Source organism: Carya illinoinensis, chromosome 11 (assembly GCF_018687715.1).
Source record: "Carya illinoinensis cultivar Pawnee chromosome 11, C.illinoinensisPawnee_v1, whole genome shotgun sequence".
Classification (NCBI taxonomy): domain Eukaryota; kingdom Viridiplantae; phylum Streptophyta; class Magnoliopsida; order Fagales; family Juglandaceae; genus Carya; species Carya illinoinensis.
In genome coordinates, this window is record NC_056762.1 from 30085420 (window position 1) to 30103620 (window position 18201).

An 18201-nucleotide genomic window follows, 5' to 3' on the forward strand; every position below is an offset into this window, starting at 1 on the left:
TTCATTATACATCTGGGATATGATTTAATCTATGGATTTGAACTACATGCTAATGCATAGATGTCATCAGTCACCTAGACTAAACTCATTGCACATAACTCTTGAATCTACATTTCAAAGAAGAAAACACACTTATAATATAACTCGTAGTCAAAATACATTTTAATAGGGATGCTATATGGTCACTTATGCGTTCATTGAACAACTTTGAAAATTTAGTTTGTTGCCTACGATCAATGTTGCTTCTATCTTCTTCTTTGACCATATTATAGTGCTCACTACAAAACATATTGATTTACAATGTAACCAAATAAATTTAATAAATATTTAATTAATTCTATAATAGAAAGCATAGTGTACTATGCAAGGTAGTGCTCAATCTCAATGAAGTTGTTAAGCACATACTACCGGACTCTTGAGAATAGTATTTCTAGTAATTTGTGAAAGATTGATGACCTTAATGGATGCACCTTTTGCGAGAAAATAGATAAGATTCCTTTAGCTGAAACTTGAGAAAGGTTGAAGTTTTGCTCGGCTCGGTTATATTTAGTCTCAATATCGTAAAGGTACATGGAGCAAAATGTTAAATACTTCACATAAACATATGCTTCAACAATTGAGCCTTCAGGACGGGCTCTATTTCGAGCATACCGCTTGAACTTCCCAAGATACCTTTCAAACGAGTAAATTCACTTATATTGCACTGGTCCAATAAACAATGCCTCATTTGGCAAATGAATAACGATGTGCACCATTATATCAAAAAATGCAGGAGGGAAACTCATTTCGAGTTTACATAGAATGATGGGAATATTCGATGCAACACTGATAAGGTCAATGTACTTGCACATAATTCTTTGAAAAATGAGCTCAAATCTGTTAATGCTTGACGTATATCTGGTCATAAGTACCCACCAATCACAATCGGAAAAATCTCTGCATGAAATCATTGTTCTTCATCCTTGTGATTTTTCCTTCACTAACGTTGACACACTTTGCTAAATTCGAGGCATAACCATCTAGGAATTTAACCTCTAACAACCACTCACAAAAATTTCTTCTCTCATTTAAATTTAACATGTAACATGCAAGACCCATAGAAGTATGATCACCATAATGTTGTAAATATAATTCTTTTCTTAGTCCAAGAAGAGCCAAATCCATACCCTCATTGGCAGTGCCCTTACATTTCCTTTGGTATTAATCAATGTTCCCAACACGCTATCACAAATTTTTTTCTCAATATGTATGACATTTAGGTTATGTCTCAAACCCAAACTTGCCCAATAAGGAAGCTCAAAGAAAATACTTTTTTTGGTCCAATTCAGTTCATTTGGTGTCTATTTCCTTTTCTTTGATGCTTTACCAAATTGTACATCAGAGAGTATTAATAACTGTTCAAGTAAATCTTGTCCCGTAAGATTTTTAGGTTTTAGGTGGTGGTCCTCTTTACCGTTAAAAACACTTTTCTTCTTTCTCCAACGGTGCTCTAGTACCAACCAAAGACGATGACCCGTATAGAAGTGTTTACATCCATAGACCAACATGCTGTCTGTTTCAACATTACATGCAAGACAGACCATCTTTCCTTTCGTGCTCTACCCAGAAAGATTGACAAATGCAGGGAAATAATTGATTGTCCAAAGCAACGTTGCATGCAGCCTAAATGTTTTTAACTTGAATGAATCATATGTATCGATGCCCTTTTCCCTTAACTCTTTCAACTCGACCACTAAAGGACCCAAAAAGACGTTGATATCATTTCCCAGTGCCTTGGGACCAAGGATTAGTGAAGACATCATGAAGTATGGATATTTCATGCATAATCAAGGGGGCAAGTAATAAGGTACAAGTGAGGGTTTTTTTTTAATAAACTTGAGACGGGGCTGCTATGTGGGTGACTACTGGCTCTTCTTAAAAAAAAAAAAAAGTGATAAGGCACAAGTAGTACTATCCATATGCTATACAATTTGCTCATGTTATTGAATGGGTTGAAACCTTCACTAGCTAGCCCAAGCTTGACATTACGAGCATCATTGGAAAACCATGCATGTTTGGTATCAAATTCTTTCCATATCCTAGAATCAGCTTGGTGCCTTATGCAACTTGGATCATCAATACAATCTTTTACATGCCATCTCATGGCTTTTTTTTTTTGTCTTTTTTGACATAAATAGTTGCTGCAACTGAGTCTTTAAAGGAAAATAGTGTATTATTTTTTGAGGAATTCTCCTTTATTTACTTGTCCTTGAAACCTGTTTAGATGCATTACATTTAGGGCATACATCTTTGTCAGTATTTTTCTTTTAGAATAAGACAATTATTTGAGTATGCATGTATCTTTGTATGTAAAGCCCAATCCACGCTCCAAGCAGCAAGCCTCATGACATGAGTAAAGAAAATGGACAACGTGCATCGTCTAGTAACCCCTCGAATGTTAGGTATTTTGGAATACTAGATGTGTGACCATCAATATCTGCTTCATCACATGCTGAATTCCTAGCCTAATGATTTATAAAGGATCCAACCCAGATGTCATCTAATATTTCATCTACATTATTGATGTAGTCATCGTTAATTACTGTTGTCTCCATCATCTCCCTCGTCGGACAAATGTGTAGGCAAAGATTTTTTCTCCCCATGAAATATTCATTTCTCTTAATTTGGATCAATCCTTGTTATGAACAAATGATTCTCGACCACACTAAATGGATGGAAAATCATATTTCAACATCTTCTACATGGACACTTAATGCGGTCACTTCCGGGTGCATAAGCTTGAGTCATAATAATGAATTGTTTAACGCTTTCACCATATTGGTGGGATTGCAATCTATCTTCGACATGCATTCAAGTCTTATCCATCTATGTCTTGAGAAGAAATTGTAGAAGTTAATAAATTTATTCTTATGAAAAAAATGTTTACAAAGAAAAAAGTGTCTATGCTTTATCATAAAAGAGTAAATATCGTCATTGATGGACCATGTTATTGAAAATAAAATTGCGTGCCCTAAAGAGAAGTTACGTTAAGGACCGATTAGTCATTCCTAATTATAACATTTGAGTGCCTCTGAATGTTATCAAAATAAGTGCTCTTAATTATCGAATTGGAGTGGTTAGCACCCAAACCTCCTCTAGTGGTTGATGGTGGAGAATGGATGATCCATTAATATGGTACTGCATAAAGAAACATTTACTTAATTCTTTAGGGCATTTCTAAAAAGATGTAGAGCCGCACCAATTGGAATTGCTAAGAGCAAGGTCACATTGGATTTTGATGACAACCTTTTTGTATAATCTGCTATTCAACTTTATTGACAGTGTTAAATTTTTAGGTGCATAACTGATCAATTAGTTCACAATTAAGTTATTCTAAATTTTGTTATTTTTCAATAAGAATATGTTAAAGTACTTACTATCTACAATCCCGAGTCTCAGAAGATATAGTGATTTATCTATTAGTTATTATTATGTATGGTGATTGAGACACAAGGGAGAAAACGAAGATGTGAGACTAATGAAGGGTTCCAGAATTCACTGAAGAACTAAATTTCACATTATTTATATAAAACAATCAACTCAAAATCAAAATAAATGTATTAAGCTTAACTGCAAGAGATGAAGTGGCCGTAGAAACTATGTATGTACTTATCTTGTTGGTATGATCATAAATTGTATAATTTTTTTATGCCATAGTTGTCAATGGAAGCAATTAATTGTATAATTTTTTTATGCCATAGTTGTCAATGGAAGCAATTAAATTTTCCAAATTACTATAACAGGACCAAAAAATAGAAGATGGAAAGCATGATTTAGCTCCACCATTTGACTTGACGAAAGTGAGGATGACTGTAGTGAATTTGATTTGAACAAGAATGAATGGGAAAAATACTATATTAAAAAACACTGGAAAAAACATTAAATCGAGTAAAAATCTCATGATTCTCAAACTGATTCTAAACAACATCTATTAAAAGTAGAGTGTTTACTGCTAAGATGGTTCAAACTTGCAAAATTTACGTTCTACAAAAAAAAGGGGTATTTCTAGCAATTTTATGTTTGTTGCAAAACTAATCATCACAAAAGGTCACTAATCACAATGATATTAATTTCGTCGTTGAATTCCAACGTGAATGTGATTTTTGCAGCAATTTTTGAGTTATTGCAACAAATAATTGTTGCCATAAATAAGTTAACCGCAAAAGCTGTGCATTTTTAGACTTTTGGAGTGCAAGATTGTCAGCAATAAATACAGTCATTGTAAAAAGGTAATTACGGTGATTTTATTTGCCACAAACATTATCGCTGAAATGTATTGTGGTGTTTTTAAGTCAATTACAACGATATTGTCTACCACAAAAACATTTTTATTTGATCTCAATCATTTACGATGATATAAATATTGTTTCCGACAACCGTGTTTCGCCTCAAATAAGCTTTCAAATTAAAAAAGGTTCCACATGCCCGCCCACACCTAAACTCAACTCTATTTTTACCCTTTCAACAAGTCTAGGATTAGTGTTGGTGCAATTCTTAGTGTAGTTACTATAGATTTTGAGTTCTTTATTTAAGTTGCAACTATAAAATACATACATGAAGTACTTGAGTTAAGTTAAAATATAGTAAAAGATGTAGCTTTTATCACTGATCATATGCGTTGTCAAGTAATAAAGGGTAGGACTTGGAGCAATACCCATTTGCAATTGTCCAAATGACCACATTTCTAGCTGTGGTAATTATCTTGGAAACATATTCAAACATGCATAGACATATGAATTGTTTTGGAAACATATCCAGACATGCATAAACACCTATCTTCATCCATGGAAGAACGAGAAATTCTAAACAAGCCCTTGTTGTCATTATAGGGACACAAAGGAGGTACTTTTCAGACTGTATGGCATTGTTATTTGCATTTTGGTTGATTTTGAATTTTGGTGGATTATAAATAACTTATGGGATATATTAAAGTTTTATCATTGTGTATATGTTGTAAAGTTTGTGACTATGCATCAAGATGACGACCTTTGGTATTGATATCTAGTATTTAAAAATCTGTTTATTAAGTTTTGATGACTATCAGAATGACTTAGAAAGGCCAATGCACATACTTAAATGAATAGATTACTCTTGTCATATTTTTTTGAATATTTATATATGATACTCTTGTAAACACACTTTTAGATTGACAGATGGCCTACTATTGCAAACACACTTTTAGTGCATTCTCATCTTTTTCTTTGTATAAAGTTTCAAAATTTTAGTCTCTTTTACAGTTTCTCATCTATCGTTGATTTAACTAATTCTAGTGTAACTCATTTGATCTCAAAATGGTGTTGAAGACACATGTCCTTGAATAGGTTAATGTACAGTGCTGAATTATCAAATATTTACGTTCATGATTGAATGATGTTGGGTTTGTGGTTATTATGCTTTGGCATGATCTAAGACTTCATTAATGACCTTTTAGTGTTAATTGGAACTACAACATTCAAGTCTTTGCCAATACTATGCATTCTCTATTTGCTCTACGCTTTGAAGACTTCTTCATATGTTGTTCAATTTTTATCAAATAAAGGCTTTGAACCTTGAGATCCTCTCTTCCATTGCTATATATTCATCAATTTCATTTATTTTTAAAGGATTTCATGTTAATTCCCCTCTTTTTTCAATTGTGGCTTTTTAGTAATATTTAATAGACAGGTGGCCTACTTTTGGATGAAGATTTCTTAATGTTAGGCTACAATATTGATAAAACAAGTTGCAAATGCAGTAAATAAAATGCACATAGATAGTTTGAGAGAAGGCGTAACTAAAGAGCTCTTGATTTTAATCTCTTTTATACTTTTCCTATCCCACACTTTACAATGTGTTCTGTAGCTATATATATACAACTTATCAACAGGAAGAAATACCTTCTTTACACAGATCACAAGCTACTTGTGTATGTCTATCTTAGCAAGTTGGTTACGAGAATATGCTCAAGGATACTTGGTGTTGTGGTCCTCTTCACAAGCTGCTGTTGGCAGAGGTTGTGCCAAAGTATTCGATTGTTTGCAGCATTGTAGTGGAGAGGTTCTGTTGCTGTTGGCAGCCTTGTAGCAAAGTTGGTGGCTTGCTAAATCTGTCTTCCAAGTGTAGAAGCTATCAAAGTAGTACATGGATGAGTTCCAAGGTCATTTCCATAGGGACAACAATATTCATGAAGAGCAAGAAAATAATGAGTCGTGTTTGTGTGAGGGGCCAACTAAGAAAAGAAACAAGAAAATGAAATTTATGTACTAATGTGGAGTGGATTAATGAAAAATGCTTTGGATCTTTTCTCTATATTTTCACGAAATAATTTTCTGAATGCTTGTTAAATTAAAAAAAGTAAATAGATAAATGCTAGAGAAATAAGTGCAAGAAAAATAAAAGTGGCAAAAATCTAAACTAAAAATACTTGGGATTTTAAAAAGTGGGGATTCTAAGAAACAATTTATCAAACACCTAAGCTTCAGGTTTCACCCATTCATGAATTAGAATTGAACATTCCTTACATTCATTTTTTTTACTCAATCATTCACTCATTCAAAGAGATAATGACTGGAAGTTAAAACAATTCAAGTCCGGTTTATAGTTTGTCCAAAAAAAAACTTACCGAGTTGCAAAACAAGTTTAGTCAATGTAAGAGGAAAGAAATCTATAGAGTCTTAAGTCACAATCAAACATTAGTTGTGCTTTACATTAACAACAAATGAAAATCAACAATAAGCACTTCAAACTTTCACAAATATAACTTGTTTCACAAAGCAATAGAGTATGAAAAAGAAATCAATAGATGAATTGTGAGAAATCAATTTTAATCCAACTATGGGTTACTCCCCAAAACTTAGACTTAGAAATTTAGCCTAACATCTCAAAATAAATGCCTTCTATAAACATATGTCAATCTATTGAAAAAAAGACTGAAGTAAAAATAAATAAAAGAAATAGCCAAGAAAAATAACCGCTACGCAGGAAGCAAGTGCAGAAAATAATCAAATGTTGAAAATAAACTCTTCACCGAAAGGTCTGAAATGAAACTTAAGCCTCAAATGAAAATAAAACCAACCGAAAAACATAAAATGTGCTGAGTAATCATTGATGGAATAAGCTGAAAACTGGAATGAAAACGTAAAGTAAAGGAAAATAAAATCAGTTGCCGACCCCTTAAGGTTTGGAACGTCCAACCAAAGCTAAAACTAGAACTGAAATTAAAAACTAGAGAGAGCCTAAGGTCTGACAACTAAAAGCCCAAAAACTAAAGAAACAAGAAAAGAATATGCAAAAAAAAAAACAAATCCTAGATTGCCAACTTCCAGTCCGTCTAAAAACAAGAAATAAAATAAATAATACCCAACAAAAATATCCCTAAATAACAATGCAAAACTACCCATTGTTGTGTGCTTTTTGATCTGCTGCGCATTTTCTTGCTTTCCATTCATTTCCTTTACTGTCCGTGAGGTTCTGCACAGGTTCGTCGTGCCCTGCCTTGGCACCCACAAACCCTCTCTCCATCTCCTATTACAATTTCTTTTCCAAGTGGTGGTCATTCTTGTCGGCTAGTCTAATTGACAGTCCTAATTCCAAAATTACCCTACACAATTAGAGTTAAGTTTTCAACATATAAGGGTAAGATGAGAAGATTAACTTTGGTGTCTTAACTATGTGAGTGTGACAGCTTCATTACAAACTTTTTAAGGACAAAATATCATGATTTAACAATTGACTCCAGTTTATAATTTACTGCATAATTAAGTGTTCAATTCATTTTTTTGGTTAAATAATTTAGTCACTTTAACAACTTAATTATGCAGTTTTTACACTTTATCACACCCCCAACTAGCTTATTGCTAGTCTCTAGCAAATAATGCGAAAACAAATGAAGGATCCAAAACTGAGCCACTAAATTCAAAAATCTCTACAAAAGATCAAATCATACTGAAATCTTGGGCATTGGAATGTAGTTAGGTCAAATTATAGTTCAACACAAAGGTTTATAAAATTCTCAAGAACTCAAACAAGGGGAATGTATCTAAGCTGTAGATCTTTGAATGCATCAAGTGTGTGAACAGAATGCCATTTGTTGGTTTCAAGATTTCTCACAATAGTTTCAGCCTAGCAACTTTTTCAAGAAAAATAAAAAAGATCTTTACTCCAATTCAAAACCATTACATTGACGGCTTTCACGCTATCACACTTTGAAAGACCCATTTTTTTTTTAACAGATCCTGGTGATAGGCAGCCTTTTCTAATGTACTTGTACCATTTTTTTTTACCTCTAGCCTGTCCCTTTTCTCATGTATTTTTACCTCATTTTTTTTTGGGAGTTTCTCATTCACTTTTCCTAGGACATTAAGATATGATTCATTGTAGTTCTTGCTAGTTGCTTAGATGAAACCACTGATTGACATCAATCAAACAACAAAAAGTGTCTATCTTGTGTCTATTAGAGTCATCAATCAATAGCTTTGAAATACATTGCCTAAGTTTGAGTTGCTAAGAATTATCATAAGGTCTTGTGTTGAACTTAAACCTAAACCAGTGAGAATTAGTGTAACCCAAGACTGTAACTATCTGATCTTAAGTAGAGAAGTGTGAAATCAGTAACTTGTCAAAAAAAAAAAAAAAATTAGACCCCACAACTATAAATCCTGAGAGACTAAGTGGTAAAATACTCTCCTTACCTCCAACTAAAAATGGACAGTGTTCTCACTGCAAATCATGAATAAACAAGGCATGAAAGAGAATAGGGCCGAAGAAAATACCTAAGATGACTGAGGGGATCATGAAAGTAAAAAATGAAACCAGAGAAAAATATGAACTAAACAATGCTCAACCTGAAGAGATAGAATGAAGAAAAAGAAAGAAAGAAAAAGAAAAAGAAAATAAAGGAAAGAACAAAGCATAAAAGTGAAATAAACAATAACAACAAAAAAGAAAAGAAAGAAAGGAGGAAAAAAAAAATTAAAGCGAAATGAACCAAGGGTCATGAGAATAAGTATGATCTTCCAAATGAATGGAAATATCCTCAAGTGAAAGTTTTCCCAAAAAATGTTTAAGTTGTTGGCCATTTACTTTGAAAGTGTTTCCATTTTGAGGATTAGTAATCTCAACAGTTCCATATGGAAACATAGCCTTAACTAAATAAGGACCACTCCACCTCGATCTTAATTTCCCTAGAAATAGGTGGAGGTGAGAATTGTAAAGTAAAACTTGTTCATTGGGCTCAAACTTCTTTCTCTGGATGTGCTTGTCATGTAACATCTTCATGCGCTCCTTGTACAATTTGGAATTGTCATATGCATCTCGTCTAAGCTCATCCAACTCTGAAATTTGAAACTTTCTCAAAGAACCAGCATGGTCAATAGAAAAATTGAATTGTTTAACAGCCCAATATGCCTTATGTTCAAGCTCAACGGGAAGATGACATGTTTTTCCATATACCAAGCGATAAGGGGACAGACTAAGAGAAGTTTTAAAAGCTGTCCTATAAGCCCAAAGTGCATTAGTCAACCTTAAAGACTAATCCTTTCTATTGGGGTTGACTGTCTTTTCTAAGATGTGCTTAATCTCCCTATTAGCTGATTCAGTTTGCCCATTTGTTTGAGAGTGATATGGAGTGGAAACCTTATGGTATATACCATATTTTTTCATGAGGGCAGCAAAAGGTTTATTGCAAAAATGAGTTCCATTATCACTAATGATAGCTCTAGGCATGCCAAATCTAGCAAAAATGTTTTCTTTCAAGAACATGATCAGCTTATAATTTTGTCTTCCAAGCGTAAAAGCTGTCAGCGTAATACAAGGATAAATCCCAAGATCGAATTCACAGGGACAATGGGAATTAAGCAAACCTTTTATAATCACAAGATAAAATATTGACGTTTATGGTGACAAGAAATTTTGAAAAGAAGAAAGTCTTGAACTAAAATGTGGATTATTTACTAAAGAAGTGTGGACTGAGTTAAGAGTATGATTAGTAGTTGTTTTGGAAGTTCAAACTCGAATTAAACTGAAAATAAAAATAAATCTATGATTCTAAAATTACCAAAACTAAGAGGCTTAGAGAAAGTGTGTAGCAAATGAATTAAACTTATAAGAAACAATAAAACAAACACTTAGGATATAATTTTCACCCACTGATTTGGAGATAAATTTACTTCTCTTTTCACATTCTCTCAACCATGATCCTATTCCTAGAAGTCATGGTTGGATAATATAGCAATAAACCACAATTCTTAGTCTAATAAAACTAATTGACAGATTATATAATAATTGTAAAATAGTGAAAGAAAGCCATCAAAGTCTTGTTACTTGTTCAAGTATTAATTGTGCTTTTACGTCTACAACTAATCTAAACCAAGAACAAAGAATTTCGATCCTTTCTAGATGTAAACTGAAATATCATCCAACAAGTTAGTCATTGAAATCACATAACATTGAAAAAAATCCATCCCAAAACAGTCATAGATTACTCATTGAATCCCAAACTCAAAATCTAGCCTATCATCTCTAAATTAGTAAAATGCTAAAAAATGATAAATCCTAACATTTCAAATTATTGTATGAAAATAAATGCAGAAGAATAAATAAAATAATTTGAATGAAACAAATTTGGAAAACCAATCCGTAACGTCAAACGTAAAACTAAAGCAAGAAAAACAATTAAATCCAAACCAGCCAACAATCCCTTCTTCGCTATCTGAACCAACGTAAAGTAGAACTCAAAACTTGATAAATCAAATCTCAAACCCCCCTTTACAGTCTGTAAACCCAGGAAAAATAAATTCTCAAGCCGCCTCACGGTCTAAACGTAAGAAGAAAAACTGGAAAGAAAAGAAAAACTAAACGTAAAGCAATCCAAAATGCATTCACCGACCGACTGAAAACTAAAAAAGAATACGGAAAAAAAATCCAAAAACTCAAGCGGACAAAAAACAATAAAAATCAAAGAAGCCACCCAAGTCCGAATTAACGTCAAACAAAAGAGTAAAACAAACTCCAGCCAAAAGGTAAGGAAAACTAAGAAAAAAATAAAAGCAGCCGCCTCACGGTCTAGAGCCGAAGGAAAAAAAATACTGGAAAAAAAAAACTAAGAACTTAAGCACCACCTTATGGTAATTTGTTTTGCATGGAATGGCTTCAATCTACTTAGAAACATAATCAACCGCCACTAGGATATACAAATAACCAAAAGAAGATGGAAATGGCCTCATAAAATCAATTCCCCAACAATCAAAAATCTCAATGACCAAAATGGGTTGTAGATGCATCATATTCCTCTTAGTGACAGTGCCTAATTTTTGATATGGTTCACAAGTCTTGCAAAAATTGTATACATCCTTAAACATATGAGGCCAATAAAATCCACTTTGTAAAATTTTTACAACAGTTTTATGTGCAGAAAAATGTCCCATATATGCCTCAGTATGACAAAAGGAAAGAACATCTTGTATTTCATGATCAGGCACACATTTCCTTATGATTTGGTCAGAATAATACTTAAACAAATAAGGATCATCATAAAAGAATGACTTTACCTCGTGCTTGAATTTTCGTATGCCTTGACCACTCCAATTGGGTGGAGTTTGTCCTGTCACCAAAAAATTAACTATGTCAGCAAACCAAGGCAAGTTTTCAACCAACATTAATTGCTCATCAGGAAAAGAGTCAAGGATAGGAAAAGTGTGCTCATTTCCACCAAATGTAAGCCGAGACAAGTGGTCGGCAATTACGTTTTCAACACCCTTTTTGTCATTGATGACAAGGTCAAATTCTTGGAGAAGAAGAATCCATCGGATTAGTCGTGGTTTGGCATCCTTCTTTGACAATAGATACTTTAGTGCTGCTTGGTCAGTGAAAACAACCACAGGAGAACCAAGAATATAAGTTCGAAACTTGTCTAATGCAAAAACTACAGCAAGTAACTCTTTTTCTGTGGTAGAATAATTTCTTTGGGCTCCATTAAGAGTTCTACTTGCATAAGAAATAACATGTGGGAACTTATTTATACGCTGTCCAAGTACAGCTCCTATGGTTACATCGCTAGCATCACACATTATTTCAAAGGGAATAGACCAAATAGGGGGCTGCATGATAGGGGCTGTAGTAAGCAAGATTTTCAACCTATCAAAAGCATTTTGACAAGGAGTCCATTCAAAAGCAACATCATGCATAAGCAACTGACACGAGGGTTTAGAGATAGAATTAAAATTTTGAATGAACCTTCTATAGAACCTAGTGTGCCCAAGAAAAGATTTGATTTCCTTTACTGTCTTGGGTATAGGAAGCTTGGAGATAAGCTCAATATTAACTTTATCAACCTCAATACCTCGAGATGAGACTATGTGACCAAGAACTATGCCTTGTTGCACCATGAAGTGACACTTTTCCCAATTGAGAAGCAATTGCTTCTCTTCACACCTGGCTAAAACAACTTGTAAGTTAGTCAAACATGCATCAAAAGAACTACCATACACTAAAAAATCATCCATGAATACTTCCAAATTGTTTTCAATCATGTCGCTAAAAATACTAAGCATGCATCTTTAGAAAGTAGCTGGTGCATTACGTAGTCCAAAAGGCATTCTTCTAAATGCAAAAGTACCAAACGGGCAAGTGAATGTGGTTTTCTCTTGATCCTCAGGTGTTATTTCTATTTGGTAGTAACCAGAAAATCCATCAAGAAAGCAATAAAAATCATGGCCAGCAACCTTTTCTAAGACTTGATTGAGAAATGGCAAGGGAAAATGGTCTTTCCTAGTGGCGGCATTTAATTTTCTATAATCTATGCACATGCGCCAACCAGTAGAAATCCTAGTGGGGATCAGTTCATTTTGCTTATTTTTCACAATAGTAAGCTCATATTTTTTTAGAACTACATGAATGAGACTTACCCACTTGCTGTCCACAATAGGATAGATAATTCCTACATCAAGTAGTTTCAAAACTTCCATTTTTACTACTTCCTTCATAGTAGGATTTAATCTCTTTTGCATCTCCCTAGAGACTTTTACATTTTCTTCTAAATAAATCCTATGAGTGCACACAAGAGGATTTATACCTTTCATATCCGCAATTGTCCATCCAATAGCACTTTTGTGTTGCCTCAAGACTTTCATTAATTTACCTTCTTGGTTGTGAGTGAGCTGGGCTGAAATCACTATTGGGAAGGTGTTGTTCGGGCCCAAGAATGCATACTTCAGGTCAGTCAGCAATGGTTTCAGCTCAAGTGTTGGGATTTCATCCACTGAGGGCTTCAACTTGCTGTCAATGGTGGCAACTGCTCAATTTTAGGCCTCCATTTAGCTTCAAATTTATTTTCTGCATAAAAAATAGTAGAAGCATCAATAGGGGTGTCATCAATGATGAAGTCACAAATATTTTCTAATTCAAACAGTAGATTAGTGGGCTGGTATGCCAAATAAGCCTCTTCCTCAAGGATGCTTTCCAACAAATTGACCTCTTGCACATCTTCCAAATCTTGAGGTTGCCTACAAATGTTAAAAATATTCAGTTCGAGGGTCATGTTCCTAAAACTCAGTTTTAAAACACCACTCCTATAATTTATCAATGCATTAGAAGTAGCAAGAAATGGTCTTCCAAGAATCACAGGTGCTTGAAAAGAAGACTTTGGTGTCAAGTGAACATCCAACACAACAAAATCTATGGGGTAAAAAAATTTATCCACTTGAACTAAGACATCCTCAACAACCCCCCTTAGCATTTTAATTGATCTGTCAGCTAGTTGTAAAATGATTGGAGTTGGTTTTAGTTCCCCCAAACCAAGTTGCTCATACACATTATAAGGTAGCAAATTCACACTTGAACCAAGATCTAATAAAGCTTGACCAATTTTTGAACTTCCTATAACACAAGCAATTATAGGTGAACCGGGGTCTTTATATTTTGGTGGGGTATTACTCTGAATTATGGCACTGACCTGCTCAGTAAGAAAGACTTTCTTTTGTATATTTAATTTTCTTTTAACAGTACACAAATCTTTTAGAAACTTAGCATAGGTAGGAATTTGTTGAATAGCATCCAACAAGGGAATGTTAATCCTAACTTGCTTAAATATTTCTAAAATTTCATATTGGTGTTGATCTTTGTGCAGGGAAGCCAATCTTTGAGGAAAAGGAGCGAGTACAGGACATGCAATCTTTTCAATTTCAATTTCAGCTTGTTCAACCTCACTTTTTTCAGCCTCAATTTGAAGAGGTTTAGAGACCTTACCAGACTTGTCTGAACCTTGAGCTGGAATGTTCACCACCCTACCATTTCTCAAAGTAGTGACTGCCTTCACTTGCCTTAAATTTGAACTCTCAACTGCTCCTTGAAGTGGCTGACTTTGTGGATTGGGTTGAGATTGTGCAGGAAATTTTCCTTTCTCTTGGGCACTCAAGACAGTAGTCATCTTTGTGAGTGTACTCCGGATGTTGTTTACCGCTCGAGAATTTTGATTGTTGATTGTTGTTTGACCTTGCATAAACTGTTGCAAGGTGTTTGACAACTGCTACATCGTCTCCTCAAGTCCCTCATTTTGCATTGGAGGTGCTTGAATTGCAAGTTGAGAAGGCCCCGGAGCCAAGGTTGCTGGAGCTACATGTTGATCACCCCTCCAACTGAAATTTGGGTGGCTACTCCATCCTAGATTGTAAGAATTAGAGTAAGGACCAGAATATGGTTTTTGTACCATGTTTGCAACATTAGATTGGTCCAACAATACTTCTTTGAAGGCAGGGATTGTGGGACAGTCATTAGTTGAATGCTCATGATCCTCACATATGTCACACTTCTTAGAAAATTTAGGGACAGCATGCACTTCATTTACTTTTTTCAATTCCATGGCTTCCATTTTTTTAGACAGTAAGGTTAATTTAGCACACAAATCATCATCTTCCTTTAAAGTATATTTTCCATGACCAGACTCAACTTGCCTAGACCTATCATACACATCAGTTATGTCCCAAGATTGGGCATTTTCAGCAAGATAATCAAAATATTCAAATGCCTCCTCAGGCTCTTTGTCAAAAAATTCTCCATTACACATGGTTTGTACAAATTGGCGCATTTAGGTGTCAAACTTTCAAAAAAAAAAAAAAACTTATCAATCGCCAATTTTCATAATCATGATGAGGACAAGCATTTAAAAGATCTTTGAACCTTTCCCAACTTTGATAAAAAGTTTCAGGATCTTTTTGAGTAAAGTTCACGATTTGTCTTTTAATTGCATTTGTCCTATGTATTGGAAAAAATTTCTTCAAAAATTCAGTTTGCATTTCCTGCCATGTGCCTATGGTTCTAGGTCTCAATGAATTCAACCATGTTTTAGCTTTATTTTTAAGGAAAATGAGAATAACTTAAGCCTAATAACCTCCTCAGTGCAGGACTTGTCCATGAATGTAGAACAAACATCTTCAAACTCTTTGATATGCAAATAAGGGTTCTCATATTCCATGCCATGAAAATGTGGAATTAATGAAATCATTCTAGGTTTGAAATTAAAATTATTTGCATTTGAAAGTTGAATTATGCATGAGGGTGTGCTAGTTTTGACAAGTTTCAAATAATCTCTAAGTGTCCTATTTTGATTCACCATTTCCCTATCATGATTCTCATTTTCAGCCATGTTGCTATGAGTGTCAGAAGATGATTCAAGAGAAAGAGATGCAGAGTTAAAAGATGATAGTGATTCTGCCCTAAACAATCGAGAAGTTTGGTCCCTAGTCCAACCAGTCATACAAACAAAAACAGAAAATAAAGCAAAATGTAAGCAAACAAAAAAAATTAAAAATAAGAAAAATGTCACCCCATCTGTGAAGAGGTTCACAGCACTACAAACGTCATTTTGACAAAAAGAGAAATGTTCTGAAAAACACCAGTTGTCCCCGGCAACGGCGCCAAAAACTTGATGGCTTGCTAAATCTGTATTCCAAGCGTAGAAACTATCAAAGTAGTACATGGATGAGTTCCAAGGTCATTTCCACAGGGACAACAATGTTCATGAAGAGCAAGAAAATAATGAGTCGTAATTGTGTGAGGGGCTATTTACACAACTAAGAAAAGAAACAAGAAAGTGGAATTTATATACTAATGTGGAGTGGATTAATAAAAAATGCTTTGGATCTTTTCTCTATATTTTCACGGAATAATTTTCTGAATGCTTATTAAATTAAAAGAAGTAAATAGATAAATGCTAGAGAAATAAGTGCAAGAAAAATAAAAGTGGCAAAAATCTAAACTAAAAATACTTGAGATTTCAAAAAGGAATTCTAAGAAACAATTTATCAAACACCTAAACTTCAAGTTTCACCCATTCATGAATTAGAATTGAACATTCCTCACATCATTTTTTTTACTCAATCATTTACTCATTCAAAGAGATAATGACTGGAAGTTAAAACAATTCAAGTCCGGTTTATAGTTTGTCCAAAAAAAAACTTACCGAGTTGCAAAACAAGTTTAGTCAATGTAAGAGGAAAGAAATCTATGGAGTCTTAAGTCACAATCAAGCATTAGTTGTGCTTTACATCAACAACAAATCAATATCAGCAATAAGCACTCCAAACTTTCACAAATATAACTTGTTTCACAAAGCAATAGAGTATGAAAAAGAAATCAATGGATGAATTGTGAAAAATCAACTTTAATCCAACTATGGGTTACTCCCCAAAACTTAGGCTTAGAAATTTAGCCTAACATCTCAAAATAAATGTCTTCTCTAAACATTTGTCAATCTATTGAAAAAAAGACTTAAGTAAAAATAAACTAAAGAAAAATAAACAAAAGAAATAGCCAAGAAAAATAACTGCTGCGCAGGAAGCAAATGCAGAAAATAATCAAATGCTGAAAATAAACTCTTCACTGAAAGGTTTGAAACGAAAATTAAGCCTCAAATGAAAATAAAACCAGCCGAAAAACATAAAATGTGCTGAGTAATCATTGACGGAAAAAGCTAAAAACTGGAATGAAAACGTAAAGTAAAGGAAAATAAAATCAATTGCCGACCTCTTAAGGTCTGGAACCTCCAACCAAATCTAAAACTAGAAGTGAAATTAAAAACTAGAGTGAGCCTAAGGTCTACCAACTAAAAGCCCAAAAACTAAAGAAACAAGAAAAGAAAATGCAAAAAAAAAAATCCTAGATTGCCGACTTCTAGTCTGTCTAAAAACAAGAAATAAAATAAATAATACCCAACAAAAATATCCCCAAATAACAATGCGAAACTGCCCCTTGTTCTGTGCTTTTTGATCTGCTGCATATTTCCCTGCTTTCCGTTCATTTCCTCTATCGTCCGTGAGGTTCTACACAGGTTCGTCGTGCCCTGCCTTGGCACCCACAGACCCTCTCTCCATCTCCTATTACAATTTCTTTTCCAAGTGGTGGTCATTCCTGTCGGCCAGTCCAATTGACAGTCCTAATTCCAAAATTACCCTACACAATTAGAGTTAAGTTTTCAGCATATAAGGGTAAGATGAGAAGATTAACTTTGGTGTCTTAACTATGTGAGTGTGCCAGCTTCATTACAAACTTTTTAAGGGCAAAATATCATGATTTAACAATTGACTCCAGTTTATAATTTACTGCATAATTAAGTGTTCAATTCATTTTTTTGGTTAAATAATTTAGTCACTTTAACAACTTAATTATGTAGTTTTTACACTTTATCAAAAGTGGTGGAGCAGAGGCAACATTTTTATTATTATGTCTGGAGGCCTGCAACACAGCCGGTACAGTTTTTTGGTCAGCGTGGCTGGAGGCCTTAATAGCCCCCCTCGAGTCAAGGGACACCAAGGAAATGGTGAGTCTTGACCGTAGTAGATTGTATTGGCCAGTAGACATGAGCTTGGTAAAGATATCTGCAAGAGATGAGGTAGTGGACTGAAAATTGTTAGAGTTTGAAAATGAGGAGGGGTCAGATACCGATGGAGATAAGTTGTAGGAGATGAGGGCTCAGATGTGTCGTAGGACATGAGGTAGTGGACTGAAAATTGTTAGAGTTTGAAAATGAGGAGGGGTCAGATACCGAATTTGGATGTGTGTGAGAGTGATTCTAAATGGGCTGCAGTAAAGGTATTGGGCGTGTAGGCAATGAAGTCTGGGGAAGACTTGGGCTGGACTGAGCAAAAGGGAATGTGTTTTCATTAAATTGGACATCCCGAGAAATATAGATAC

At 34.2% G+C, this 18201-nt stretch overlaps 1 non-coding gene across 1 annotated transcript; it reads left to right on the plus strand.

Moving 5' to 3' along the window:
* The first annotated feature begins 15150 nt into the window (after window positions 1-15150).
* On the plus strand, window positions 15151-15256 carry LOC122283552. The gene has a single exon (XR_006230952.1). It is a non-coding gene; the product is annotated as a small nucleolar RNA R71 (small nucleolar RNA).
* The last annotated feature ends 2945 nt before the right edge of the window (window positions 15257-18201 follow it).